The 15,550-nt window shown below is 46.4% G+C and overlaps 1 protein-coding gene across 5 annotated transcripts in view; it reads right to left on the reverse strand.

Moving 5' to 3' along the window:
• Positions 1 to 14,397, reverse strand: part of LOC144770566 (protein kinase C and casein kinase substrate in neurons protein 1-like) — a 232,088-nt gene extending 217,691 nt beyond the window's left edge. For 3 of the 5 annotated variants that reach the window (XM_078655199.1, XM_078655198.1, XM_078655195.1), the window contains exon 1: positions 14,328 to 14,397. The gene's annotated coding sequence lies outside the window, so the exon portion shown is untranslated. Of the gene's footprint in view, positions 1 to 13,709; positions 13,729 to 14,327 lie in introns of those variants that run through there. The other 2 variants (XM_078655196.1, XM_078655197.1) reach the window with 2 other exon arrangements.
• Between the last annotated feature and the right edge of the window lie 1,153 nt (positions 14,398 to 15,550).

The raw sequence follows: 15,550 nt of genomic DNA on the forward strand, positions 1-15,550 counted from the left end.
AACCAATGGGCCATTTATTAAAGTGCGCTCAGTGCTGCAGGCCCCCTTTTGGCTGATGCAAAACAATGACTATCTGTTCTATAGTGTTGATAGCAGTCTTCCGGTAAGGGGAGCTAAGCTGACAGGAAAAGAGAAGTGAGTCTTACTGGTGAGGAACACATTTCAGTAACCTTTGGAAGGCACCCTGAGTGGGAGGAAGTGGAAGAAGAAGGCTCATGTAGACGTAATGGGAAAGAAAGATACCTTAAATTAGCTGGGATAGGATCAACATTACAACCGTCTACTGAGAAAAAATACACATTTTGATGTAAACTGCAGGCAGGGTTGGATTGAGATTAAAAATCAGCCCAGGCATGCAAAAAAGTGGCCATCATTTGCATAATGCCTTTCCGCAAAACACTGCTCCGGCGAAGTTTTATCAAAATAAGGGGGGAGGCAGGGTGTTTCTGACAGAGGTATGTGTTCTTAATCTTACGTAGATAAAAAAAAAATGCACGGATTAGTTCACGCTGGTGAAACACACCTGAAAACAAGTGAGGCCACTTCTGCTCCGGCCACCTGCCCCCGCTCAATATGCATACATTAATGGGTTGGCCCAGCGAGAGAAAGGGAGTGACACCTCTGCCCGTTGATAAAATGGAGGTAATGGATGCCCATTTGCCTCCAGAAAGTCCACTCAGGCACCCACTGGACCACTGGTGGCATCTGAACAACACAGACACCACCCAACCCCCCCCCCCCCCCCCCCCCCCCCAAAGACTGCCCAAAAAAGCAGATGGAACTCAGATACTGGCCCTTCGGTAGGGTGGCCAGAATTTAAAAGCCAAAAACCAGGACATTTTCCAAACATAGAAGAGGGACTACCATTTCCCTTCAACCTAGCGCACAGAATGATAGCGCTCCCTAGCAGAGAATTACTGAAGAGGCAGTAAGAGCATACATAAAATGATATTTTTAAAGCCAGTAGCATGCCTGTTAATTGAATTGTTTTCTTATACCAGCAGCTAACTATCCCTGCTTTCCTGAAATCTGCTGGGACAGCTGGTAAAAAATGGGACTGTCCGGGCATATCCGGGACGCCTTGTCACCCTACCCTTCGGCCTTTGCCCGAGTGCCCGCCTTACCAATCCAACCCTGGCTGCAGGTCACACTATGATTGGCATCAGTTTGGTTCCAATTGAAACATTTCACTAAAAGCTTCGACTCGAGAAAGCACCAGGCAACATTTAATGACGAAGTCGACTGGGGCAAACAGCGGGCCGCCCTAGCTCCATGAAGCTCTGTGTTCCCCCAGCTATTTTGCAGCCCGCTTCCCGCGGGGAAAGGGTGCGTGCGTGCGTGTATTCGGTCACGCTCTCTCTCTTGCACAGACCACGCCTCCTGGCTTCAGCCGTGCATTTGGCAGCTTGTCCCCGCTGGCACCTGTTGCCCAGAAATCAGTGCAGGGCTCTGCGCCAGGCCGAGACCACTGGGGGCCTCAGCACAGAAATGCAATAAGCACGTTTATATTCAGCACTATATGGGGACAGGCGCTGCGGTTCAGGCCGCCCCAGGGCTCGAGCTCTGGCAATAAGGGGCGTGCGCCTGGCAGACCTCCGTCTCCTTCCCCCAGCGCTATCTAGCTCTGGGCTCTGAGATAAACGCATCGAGCAGGGTGAGAATGATAGGGAAGAGCTGAGAGCAGCAAACTGCTTTCCCCGAACTCCTCTCAGACCCCACCCATGTCCCCCTCGCCCGCCCTTCATATGCAGATGTCAGGTTCAGTGTAGGCCCTGATTCCTCTCACTGGCATCCATTCTAGTCTCACCCCCAATCCCTGCTCTTGGATGGTCGAGAGTCAACTGGTAGTGCGGGCATTACAAGCACAGCACATCTTCAATTTCCCCTTCCCCTTCCTGTGTGTGGATTAAAGACCTCACTGTCTCACTTCCGGAACTTCCCATCTTCACTTCCGCTCCACCACCCTTCTCCTCTCCTCTCTCCAGGGTCTCGGAGTTCTCAAGACTGTGGCACGATGATGCTACAAATGTAACCATATAGAAGTAAATGCAGAAATCACCTGTAAACACCGAAACATTACTCCTTCGATTGAACCTCAAACAATTTCTGAATGGATTGGTACCCTCTTGCACACCCTGGCAACCAATTCACGTTTTTGTTTCATTGATAAATAATCCACCTTGTCTGTCCTTGGAACAGATTACCTTAGCCACCTGATCACAACCAACTAATTTCCTGGATCTACATGTTTTGTGCCATTTCAAAGTAAAACGCAGCAGAATAATTTGTCAAAACATGTTGTGCCTGGACACACATGCTAGTAATATTGGGTGGTGGCCACCAACTTCTGGCTTTGAATTGCTTATTTCAGTCACATCCTCAGCTGATGCTGCTCGACTTCACGTGACCCTGGCCCAGCTCATGATGTCCCCCTTGTAGCACGTCCTCATCAACGATGATCTTCACCTTGGAGTCAACGACCCCCATAATCTCTGCACTCGAGTAATCATTGAAGAGATGGACAGCCTGGATTTTCACCAGTGGCCTACACCTTAACGTAGTGGGTGTAGGAATCACTGAAGAGATGGACAGCCTGGATTCTCACCAGTGGTCTACACTGTAACTAAGTGGGTGTAGGACTCACCGAAAGGATGGGCCGTCTGGATTCTTACCAGTGCTTACCCCTTAACTTAGTGGGTGAAGGAATCACCAAAGAGATGGACAGCCTGGTTTCTTACTAGTGCTTACACCTTAACTAAGTGGGTGTAGGAATCACTGAAGAGATGGACAGCCTGGATTCTACCAGTGCCTACACCTTAACTAAGTGGGTGTAGGAATCACTGAAGAGATGGACAGCCTGGATTCTACCAGTGCCTACACCTTAACTAAGTGGGTGTAGGAATCACTGAAGAGATGGACAGCCTGGATTCTTAGTGGGTGTAATAAACACTGAAGAGATGGACAGCCTGGATTCTCACCAGTGGCCTACACGTAACTAAGTGGGTGTAGCAATCACCAAAGAGATGGACAGCCTGGATTCTCACCAGTGGCCTACACTGTAACTAAGTGGGTGTAGGAATCACTGAAGAGTTGGACCACCTGGATTCTCACCAGTGGCCTACACTGTAACTAAGTGGGTGTAGGAATCACTGAAGAGTTGGACCACCTGGATTCTCACCAGTGGCCTACACTGTAACTAAGTGGGTGTAGGAATCACCAAAGCGATGGACCACCTGGATTCTCACCAGTGGCCTACACGTAACTTAGTGGGTGTAGGAATCACCAAAGCGATGGACCACCTGGATTCTCACCAGTGGCCTACACTGTAACTAAGTGGGTGTAGGAATCACTGAAGAGATGGACAGCCTGGATTCTCACCAGTGGCCTACACGTAACTTAATGGGTGTAGGAATCACCGAAGAGATGGACAGCCTGGATTCTCACCAGTGGCCTACACGTAACTTAGTGGGTGTAGGAATCACTGAAGAGTTGGACCACCTGGATTCTCACCAGTGGCCTACACGTAACTTAGTGGGTGTAGGAATCACCAAAGCGATGGACCACCTGGATTCTCACCAGTGGCCTACACTGTAACTAAGTGGGTGTAGGAATCACCGAAGAGATGGACAGCCTGGATTCTCACCAGTGGCCTACACGTAACTTAGTGGGTGTAGGAATCACCGAAGAAATGGACAGCCTGGATTCTCACCAGTGGCTGACACCTTAACTTAGTGGGTGTGGGCCATTTGCCGCTCCGTCACTGCAGATCCCACTCTTATCCATCTTCCAGTGCCAGATGAATTGAACTTATGTAGTCTCCTTGTGTTCATGCCCCTGATGTTTGGGAGACTCAGCTTGCTTTCTTTATTAGTTTTCTCCCTCTGAATTATTCAGATACTTGTTTCCAAGGGGTATGTCCACGCGCACCAATTAGGTGATCGGAGTCCTCTGTCTGAAAGCCAGAGCGAGCTTCTTCTGTTGTTTAGAACTGGCACTTTAGTTTTTTGGGGTGTTTGCCCCTCTCTAGAAACGTGTGCCCTGGCCGTCCCTCTCTAGAAACTTGTGAAAAGATATTCTGCTATTCCATTGGCATATTTCTCTGTTCATGTTATCATGAGTCTTGTCCCAGTTGCTCTGGTGTCCAAAGGTTCTCAGGGAGTTTAACTCTCCTTCACATATGTCAGAGGATTCCAGGACTATCACTTTTTCAATTGTTGGGGCCTTAGGTGTATTCAAAGCTATTGTGCTGCCTTCTCTTATTCTTGTAAATGGGCAATATTTCTCCCTAGAGGTACTGGTGTGAGAACACGGCCTCGGCTATTGGATGGTCTCCTATGCTTTTTACTGATGTCCTCCTCTCGTTTACATCTTCATCCCAGAACCTTTCCCTGCACCCTTTAGGTTTTATTTTTTCCATCTAACGTTGGGATCGCTGAGTTCTCTGCGTAGTGACTATCAGGGTAGAAGTGACTGGTTCAATAGGCTCTTTTTAAGTCTTGTTTAGTGATAGTGAGGAACGGCTCATGCTGAGTGTTTCTATATCGAGGGTCCTCATCTGGTGCCTCATCTCTCGACAAGTGTATTACTATAGGGTGCTGAGAAATCTCTTCCCAAAGCTCTCCACTTTGGTGTCCCTGAACAGATCTTTAATTCTCTTATCAGGTGAGCGATACTTGTGTCCTTTCTTTGCTTTGCCCGCTCCTGGGCTTAGTCTGTTCCTCTTGCTTCGTCAGAGCCTACCGGGGTAGATACCACATCAACCAGAGCCCTGGAAAGTTTGCTAGTTGTAATAGGAGACTAGGACAGCGGAGAGCAAATGCCAGTCAAAATCTTTGAAGACTTTATGAAACTGTGTAAGAAAGTTTGCTACAGAGTCAATTTAACAACCATGGAACATCGACAACGCATGCATGCTACAGCACTTCAGTTATTGGAAATGTTTTCCATGGATTATCCCCCATTACTTAATTTTTCTGGGGATGCTCAAATTATCAGCCATTTTGGAATGCGTCTTCATCACTACTAGCACCTATGTACGTGGAGTCGCCCCCAGTGCCCTAGAAACTGTTGTCACCAATGTAAACCCGTACTTGACTTTCGAGGATCCAGGATACAATATGTTCAGTGGAGATAAATGTATCAGATTCACATGGCCAATGTAAATAGAACATAGCCTCATATTTGTATGTGGCTTCAAGGCCAACCAATCAAAATGCTGAATGTTTTTAGAATTTCGCATCCATTGACTTCTCCGCAGATGGTACAAAGTAAAGATATCAGAAGTCAGCAATGCTTTTACCCTTTGCAGTGTGGATTTGTTTCTTTTTTACTATCTTCCAAAACAGAGAACAGATTTACATAAACTACAAAAATGGTCCAGACTGGAAAGTTCCCTGCCTTTCCGGCCAAATCTGATGTAAATCTATCCCGTGGTTTGGACTGAGTATGAGAACAAAATTCAACATGGGGATTTCGAGCCATGCTGCCAAAAGTCTTCTGCTTGCATAACTTGTGAACCCCAGGATGAAGCTGTGCCAAATATGGAACAAAGGGCCAGTATTAGACTTGTCGAGTATCTGCCAAATGACATGTAAATGTGCTGAAGTTACTTAAGTTATCCACATTACAAAAATGAATTTCCTAAATCTCAATCACTCAAATATATATATATATATCTATATATATATATCTATCCATATATATATATATATATATATATATATATATATATATATATATATATATATATATATATATATATATATATATATATATATAGATATATATAGATATAGATATATACATAAATATACATATATACATATATATATTTCTATATATATTGGAGCGGACATTGATAGACTGTCTGCACCCACACCACCGGCCCAGCTGCAAGACCATGTTGCATGCTGGGAGTTGAAGTCTCTACATACCCACGTGACTTCCAACAGGTGAGCCAACGCTTAAGGGGAGGAGTACAATGTCGACTGCAGCACTCGCAAAACAGCCTTGATGGAGATATGCGTGACTTTGTGTTGGGGCGTAAGCACTGAGGAAGGCTTGTGTTAAGCCGAAATGCATTTGCTGCTGCCAACTGATACCACCGAGAAATAAAGGGCTTCCACATGACCCCCCTCTGGCCTCCGCGCTTCTCTTTTTAAGGGAAGTGGTTTGTGTATATTTTCGCGCCAAGCCAGGAGCGCTTACGGATGGCCCTGCTGACAAGAAGACACGAACGAGACTGGCACCGCGCTGCTTGCAGTGCAGTTTTTTGCTCGAGGGATCGAGATAGTTTGTTGTCCACCAAAGCAACAGGAGAAGGAGTGCAAAAGGTGGTACTTACCCCGGGACGCTGTGTGCTTACACTGCTGTCCTCGCATAGCCAGAATCTCTCTGTGATTTGGTCCAGCAGTCCGAGGGGACTTGAGGAGGAACTTTGGGACACGGAGGTTTCATTTATAAGTCCCACCATACGAGGCTGTAAAGGACATTGGAGCGGACATTGATAGACTGTCTGCACCCACACCACCGGCCCAGCTGCAAGACCATGTTGCATGCTGGGAGTTGAAGTCTCTACATACCCACGTGACTTCCAACAGGTGAGCCAACGCTTAAGGGGAGGAGTACAATGTCGACTGCAGCACTCGCAAAACAGCCTTGATGGAGATATGCGTGACTTTGTGTTGGGGCGTAAGCACTGAGGAAGGCTTGTGTTAAGCCGAAATGCATTTGCTGCTGCCAACTGATACCACCGAGAAATAAAGGGCTTCCACATGACCCCCCTCTGGCCTCCGCGCTTCTCTTTTTAAGGGAAGTGGTTTGTGTATATTTTCGCGCCAAGCCAGGAGCGCTTACGGATGGCCCTGCTGACAAGAAGACACGAACGAGACTGGCACCGCGCTGCTTGCAGTGCAGTTTTTTGCTCGAGGGATCGAGATAGTTTGTTGTCCACCAAAGCAACAGGAGAAGGAGTGCAAAAGGTGGTACTTACCCCGGGACGCTGTGTGCTTACACTGCTGTCCTCGCATAGCCAGAATCTCTCTGTGATTTGGTCCAGCAGTCCGAGGGGACTTGAGGAGGAACTTTGGGACACGGAGGTTTCATTTATAAGTCCCACCATACGAGGCTGTAAAGGACATTGGAGCGGACATTGATAGACTGTCTGCACCCACACCACCGGCCCAGCTGCAAGACCATGTTGCATGCTGGGAGTTGAAGTCTCTACATACCCACGTGACTTCCAACAGGTGAGCCAACGCTTAAGGGGAGGAGTACAATGTCGACTGCAGCACTCGCAAAACAGCCTTGATGGAGATATGCGTGACTTTGTGTTGGGGCGTAAGCACTGAGGAAGGCTTGTGTTAAGCCGAAATGCATTTGCTGCTGCCAACTGATACCACCGAGAAATAAAGGGCTTCCACATGACCCCCCTCTGGCCTCCGCGCTTCTCTTTTTAAGGGAAGTGGTTTGTGTATATTTTCGCGCCAAGCCAGGAGCGCTTACGGATGGCCCTGCTGACAAGAAGACACGAACGAGACTGGCACCGCGCTGCTTGCAGTGCAGTTTTTTGCTCGAGGGATCGAGATAGTTTGTTGTCCACCAAAGCAACAGGAGAAGGAGTGCAAAAGGTGGTACTTACCCCGGGACGCTGTGTGCTTACACTGCTGTCCTCGCATAGCCAGAATCTCTCTGTGATTTGGTCCAGCAGTCCGAGGGGACTTGAGGAGGAACTTTGGGACACGGAGGTTTCATTTATAAGTCCCACCATACGAGGCTGTAAAGGACATTGGAGCGGACATTGATAGACTGTCTGCACCCACACCACCGGCCCAGCTGCAAGACCATGTTGCATGCTGGGAGTTGAAGTCTCTACATACCCACGTGACTTCCAACAGGTGAGCCAACGCTTAAGGGGAGGAGTACAATGTCGACTGCAGCACTCGCAAAACAGCCTTGATGGAGATATGCGTGACTTTGTGTTGGGGCGTAAGCACTGAGGAAGGCTTGTGTTAAGCCGAAATGCATTTGCTGCTGCCAACTGATACCACCGAGAAATAAAGGGCTTCCACATGACCCCCCTCTGGCCTCCGCGCTTCTCTTTTTAAGGGAAGTGGTTTGTGTATATATATATATATATATATATATATATATATATATATATATATATATAATATATATCTATATCTATATATTTATACACACAGACACACTCACATTTGGTCCTCCAAAGACTGAGGGTGCTGGCGTGTTTCCCAACTGTCAGTGGTACTAACAGAAAGAGCACGCCCGCTGTCACGTTACAATATCATCAGATGCATTCCACCCTCAGGAACGAAAACAGCACTCTGGTTACTGCTTCCAAAACGAATTTATTGAGGCTGAAGCTTATCAACGAATTTCGGTTGAACACTGCAACCGTGATCATGATAAACGCCATTGTCTGTGTTCACATTAAGTACTGCGCCTAAATTAACAACATAAACATAGGACACGAAAAACAATGCTAGATATAGCCGCCATCTTTAAACATTTAAAAATACAATTTTGTACATACCAATTGATTCACTCTGAAAGTAAACTCCAAACCAAAAACATGTCACCTTATCACTGCATGATTATCACATGATTTATATTAGATAGTGTTTGATTTACTTGTGTAAAACCATTAAATGATCTCGATAAATACATTTGATCTACATCAGGTATGTGCACTCTTCAAGTCATATACACCTATAACTGCGATTTTCGACGTTCCAACTCATTTTCGACCCAGCAATATACCAGACCATGTAAACATGATCACAAAATTCATATTGACATCATCATAAAACATTTGCCTGTGATTAAAGTAACACTCCAAAACTTTGCAAAAACATTCTTAATTTGGCTCTAGATGTTCATTCTGCTCAAGAGGACTTAGATATCAGTGAAAACCATTCTGATGCTGCATTGTCTCATGAATTGCCTCGATCCAAAACTCAAATATTCTAATAACTATAATTTCATTGCCAATGGCCTTGAACTTTTTAGCTAGATTTTTAATAATCGTTAACCTAAACATGCAATAGAATTCCTCGTCCACGTTTAAACCATGTGGCTTCTTGCTATCCATCTCAAATATGAACCTAATCAACTAATAGTACCATTGTACGTCAGTACCGTAGCACCATCTGCTGTTTCCTCATGTAAATATACAGTAACATTTGTTTTTTATCACTCAATAATGCTTATAAATTTAAATAGCTACTATATTTATCTTTGATTGTTAAAACCATTTTGGTCTTTCTGTTCACTGCCGCATAGGATAGACCAACAAAGCACACTGCACACACCCAACACACCTCAAATGTGCCTTGAATGGCTTCCAATGAGCCAACAGCATTCAAGACCAGCACAATTTCTAACAGAGCACATTAATTTATATATTTTTTCTTTGGGACTTTCATATTGCACATCGAATGTACTCACAATTTCTTCAGAGGATTGGAAGAACTGTAAATTTGTATTTAGAAATTGTGTTATATGGGTTAGTGATGTACAGAATCCATCCTCGATTTTAGCAGCTAAAGTGGGGGTTACCTCTGAACCCTACGGCCTGGCAAGCTGGATCTAATTAAAATTATGATTACATTTTAGAGCTAAAGAAATATTGTAAACATGAAAAAATGACAGCGAGGGCAGCAAATGGAGAGAGTGGGAGAGACAAAGAGAAAAAAGCAAAAATAATATGAGAACAGAAATAAAGATGAGCATAGAGAAACTGGAAATGAGAGCGGGAAGAAGAAAGGAAGATAGGAAGGAAAGGTGTAGTGAAGGAAGTGTGAAAGGAAGTAATGAAGGGTGAAAGAAAAGTGGAAGGAAGGAAATGTGTAAAAAAAGGAAAGAACAATGCAATGATGGATGAAGAGAAGGGATAAAGGATAGATGTGGATGGATGAAAGGATCAACTGGTCATGGATGGATGGATGGTTGGATGGTTGGATGGAGAGATGGTTGCAATAATGGAAAGACCGGTTAAATAATAAATGGGAGGAAGACCAATAGGATGGCTGGTTGGTGAATGGATGGATCAACATGAATGGAATATCTCAGTAGTTGGAATTGTAAAGGAACGATGGGTGGGTGCATGGATGATGAAAGGATGGAAGGATTTAAATCTGAATTGGGGGATGGATAGATGGATGTATTAACTGATATGCGGATAAAATAATCATTGGATGGATGGAACACGGAAAGAATAGATACTGGGATGAAAACATGGATATATGGAATGATGGGAAAGAATGATACCAAGGGCATGTGGTTTGGGGTCAAAGGAAACACGTTTTCATTCACTGGACACATCAGCTGACCTCTCTGTGACACAAACAGTTTGGCTGCCGATTTACAACACCAGACTATGGCTATGTGAAAAAGAACTGTATGCACTAAGGCGAGCTTTGTATTCATGTGTGTACATTGTTCAAACTTGTATACAGGATTCAGAAATGCAAAAATATTTCTATTAGGGCTGGTGCTCTACAGACAGGCAGAGAGCTGGGAGCTCAGCTTACATTACTGACAGCGGTTCCAGTATAAAAATGTGAACACGCTGAGGAATTTGACAATTTGGCACTACTTATAATTCTCCAAGAATGCTCCCTGATAATATTTTAATACATCTGGAGGCCTGAAAAGAAGATTGGTCATTGTTTGCTTTCAAAATAAAATAATGCACACAAAAAGGGCAACGAAAAAAATGTTTTGCAAAACCATTGTACAATTTTGGATACGATTTCTCTGTGGCATCATTTACCAAAACATGGTAGATACATGACAATATTTTCTAAAAAAGTTTAATAATGTGGAATCAACGTAAAATGTTTATGAGCAACATTATGGGCAACATGAAAATAAATTAAGGCTCCAATTCCTTTAAAACAAAGTCACAAAATTGCACCTACAGGAATTTGTCCTTGCATTGATTTAAATTTACAACTTTAAGAAATTTTGAAGAATTTGTAGAAGTTGATCTGTTAAAAGCACCCTTAGCAAATTTTTGTGAATCCATTCTGACATGAGGAAATATAAAAGTGCATATCTGAGTGTGTGAAAATCTGCTAAACTACTGCAAAATAACTTTCCGCAGACCACCTTGATTCCCTCCCTGGAAAACATTCCTACCCTTACCGGGATCAATTTCCAACCTTTTCCAGTGCAGAAAGAGATGTAGAGTAGTTTGTGAATACCCTTTAACATGTATGTTTATATGTGTGCAGAGACGCATGGGGCATTTCAAACCAGGGACTAGCGCTTCCTGCTCACTTCTAGTCCCTGTATGCAGTGGTGTGGAAAGGTGGCAAAATCAGAACCTTGCTAGAATCCAAACCCAGATATAACAGGAGCCACGGCATAATGAAAGAGGCTATTATACCGATATAATGGGAGTGCTGCCCTAGTGGATCTACTCACTGCAGGGCACTAAAAGGGTAAATTGGGTGAATTCAGAAGCATCTTGTGCCTTGCTCAAGAAGATATTGTATGAGACCCCACATCCCTGAAAAGTTTGGTTGAAAGTGGGAATGGGGGTGGGGATAGTTTATTTTCAGCCTGGTTACTGCCTTGATTGGACAGAATGTCCACAGCCTGGTACTCCTCGCTCAGTAACGCCAGGTTATTAATTAGTCAACTACTAAACTGAGTTAGACAGAACTCTGATCAAACAAGCATCAGCTCAGATATAGATTTATCACAGAGTTGGGTGTTAGTGCGCCCACAACAGCTCTAAATAGCACAGGGCATCCTCAAATACTAAATATGAAATAGGACACCTAACACACTTCCAGCACTGCATAGATGTGCCACCTAGATGGGTATTACTGTGCCGCCCACCACAGCCCTTGGACACACCAAAAGGACCCAGCAACATACAACAGAATGTGTGTAACCAGCTGCTCAACTCCACACAACTCAGCCCACGAAAGCCATCAGTTGGCTATGCATGTTCACAAACACTTCCCACTGCATCGAATTAAGTGGTTCAACAAGATCAAGGTTTGGTTCTTAAAAATTGGGTTGGGGCAGCTTTGGGAGGAACCTGGAACCAATATTAAATCTATGGTCCCCCTTTTAAAAAAAAGGTTCTGGGGACTGATGGCCTCGGAAAGCATTGAACGCATTGCGCATGGCACTTTAACCATGAGGTTCTTAAATGTTAAAGGTAGTTTTGGTTTCAAATTTTTCTTGGATGATATCGAACCGCCTCAGGCACGAGCACTGTATACCCAACTCAGATACGGAACCATTCCCTTAAATGCAAGGAGAAGTTGCTGGGGAAATGTGTCGGTCAACCCATTGTGCCCTTCATGCCACACTGCTCCCGAGACACTTGAGCATTTTCTCTTCTGTTGTCCCACCTATGCTGATTTTAGAAGAACCTGGATAGCCCCTGTCTGCCGTATGCTTTCTATTAGGTGTCCTTTGGAAGCGACACACAATTTTAAATCAGACACCACAAGTTGGTTAGTGTGCGCTATTTCGAGATTTCTGATATTTGCCTGGTGGAAGAGGTCAAAATGTGCTAACTAGTCTCGGAATATTGTTGAGCCTTTTTCGCTCTACCTGTATTTATGATTGATCCTGCTCGCTATGCTGTTATGGGACTTATAACTTTGTATTGTAATGGATATCTTAATGAACATTCTTTTAATGCAATATTACTTGTTTTTATTCTGATGTACTTTTTTTTTATGATGAGAATGATCATACTTTTGATCGCATAAACAACTACTACCGACTGCATCAAGTTAATACACACACATACTAGCGTGTATGATAATAAACAGACCAGATCACCAGTTGGTGCATAAGCCTCTTGGATTGACCTGCGGCCAGACCCAGCAAACGAAAAACAAAAATAATTTTCAACAATCAAACACTGTCACACTGACTGTACAAATCACTTCTCGTGAAGACTGAAAGATCCAGTCTGCAATGAAGTCCTTTAAACCAAGGTGAGAAGATGCCGTTTGCAGTGGGGTTGTGAGGCTACACCCATGGCAGCACGATGCCAAATAATTAATTATAACATAAAATATCAAAATAGACTCATTTGAAATAAAAACCCATGAAATCGAACACAACAGTCCTTACACAAACAAACCTTACGAAAATCAACATTCATTAAAGTTCCAGAAAATATTTACACATAAAGTTTATCATACATCAACGGTTAAACTGCACCCACAGCAATAGACATTCGCGTCAAGTGCCCCGCCTGGGCAATCACTGCAATCTGCTATTAATTACCACTGGTGAGGAAGGAGGGGGGCACCCTGACCCACTCCAAGCTTCACCTCTCCAGAGTCCCACTCAAAACAGGTACGGCATAGCGCCGAGAACCGGACACAGTTTATTTAGCAGCAATAACATTTCGGTCAAAAACATGCGCCTAGTTACGCATCTTACTAGCTGCATGTCTGCACAGGGGCTGCACCCCTTTGTTCTCGCTCTCTTCCTTCGCTTTATGAAGCGTCTGCCTCTCTCTTCCGCCTCCTGTCTCAGTATTGATCTTTCTCTCTATATAAATATGCGCGCGCTCACTCTTTTCCTCCTGCTCTGTCGCCGTCTGCCTCTCGCCCCCCTGCCCCCTTCTCTTCCTAGGTGTCTGTATGTTTCTGTTCAACCTTTAGTTCTTCTTTCTCTCATTTCTCTTCCGCTCTGCCCTTCACCTTCCTCCGGTTTCCTGTGTGCCTCTTCTTTTCTCTCCTCTCTCGTCCCCGTTTCTCTCCTTCTTTTCATTTCGTCTGCTCTCCCTCCTCCTCTTGGTCCCTTCCCTCCCCACCCCGTCCTTTCTTGGCAGGTCTCCGCGCCTCGCTCAGCTGCGCTCTCATGTCCCGTTACTCGCCCTTCCCAAGCCTCGACTCGTACCGAAGTTCAGGCCTAGGAACTGGTATGTTTCCCCGGCGCCCCTCTCACCCCCTCCCCGTGACACAAACCCCAGCACACCCCACGCACACGCCCCGAGAGCGCTGGGATCTGCCACCCCGAGCACAGCCGGCAGCCACGTCCTGCCCGGTGGGAGCCGGGGTAGAGGCTCGAGGGGAGCGGATCTCGGTCCCGTTATCCCGGAGAGCGCTGGGGTTTGTTTGAAGGAAAGTTTTTAAGTTTCTGAAAAGTATGCGAGGTGTCCGGAGCGCAGGACCCCCGCCCGAGCGGTGTCAAGCGGAGCCCTCGGTCCGTGCCAGCCGCGAGCCCCCTGCCCTGGCACGGGGAAGCAGGCTGGCACCAGCGCGCGCCGGCGGGAGCACCGGGGACGAGGGGAGAAAGGAAGCGGAGACAGCACTCACCCACCGAAGCGCGGCGTCCCCTCTCCAGCCTCGGAGTGCGACGGGCGGGCGGGGGGCGAGCCCACTGCCAGCTGACGCGAGGGGAGGGGCCGGCCCGGGATTCCCTGCCCGGATCCCCCACACACCCTCCTCCTGCGTCGGTCACTGCGGGATCCATCGCAGCCAGCAGGGTCTGTCACTGCGGGGGCCTCTTACTGCTTCTGGGTCTGCGCCTGCTCCCCGCCGGGCCGGTCACTGCTTCCCGATGGGGTTGTCACTCTTGAGTTTATCGTTGCTGGGGTTGTCACTGTGGAAGCTGTCACTGCGGGACCTGTCATAGCTCCCTGGCGCGTCTGTCCTCGCGGTTCCTTCACAGGCGGATCCGTCACTCCGGGATCCATCACTGCCGTGCATGGCATTGCTTGCTACGGGATCTGTCACTGCTGGGTCTGTCACTCACTGCAGGTCTGTCACTGCTTCCTAGTGGGTCTGTCACTACGGGGTCTGTCACTCACTGCAGGTTTGTCACTGGTTCCTAGTGGGTCTGACACTAGCTGTCTTTCAACGCTCTCTGCTGGGCCTGTCACTGCCGCATCTGTCATTGCTTGCCACTGGGTCTGTCGGACTCTGTCCCTACTGGGTCTATCACTGCTGTGTCTTCAACTGCTCTCTGCTGGGTCTGTCACTGCTGGTTCTGCCACTGTCACTGCTTGCTAGTGGGTCTGTCACAGCCTCCTGATGGGTCTATCACCGCTGGACTTTCACTGCTCTTTGATGGGTCTGTCACTGTCACTGCTTGCTGGTGGGCCTGTCACTGCTTCCTAGAGGGTCTGTCACTGCAGGTTCTGCCACTGTCACTGCTTGCTGGTGGGTCTGTCACTGCTGTGTCTTTCACTGCTGTGTCTTTCACTGCTCTCTGATGGGACTGTCACTGTCACTGCTTCCTAGTGGGTCTGTCACTGCTTGCTGGTGGGTCTGTCACTGCTGTGTCTTTCACTGCTGTGTCTTTCACTGCTCTCTGATGGGACTGTCACTGTCACTGCTTGCTGGTGGGCCTGTCACTGCTTCCTAGTGGGTCTGTCACTGCTTGCTGGTGGGCCTGTCACTGCTGTGTCTTTCACTGCTCTCTGCTGGGTCTTTCTTTCACAACAACAGCTATCACTGACGGGTCTGTTGTTACTCCTGCCCGGCCTGTCACCAATCCCCGATGGGTCTGCCACTGCGGGGCCTATCACTGCCGGTTT

The sequence above is a fragment of the Lissotriton helveticus genome, chromosome 7, assembly GCF_964261635.1.
Source record: "Lissotriton helveticus chromosome 7, aLisHel1.1, whole genome shotgun sequence".
Lineage (NCBI taxonomy): Eukaryota > Metazoa > Chordata > Amphibia > Caudata > Salamandridae > Lissotriton > Lissotriton helveticus.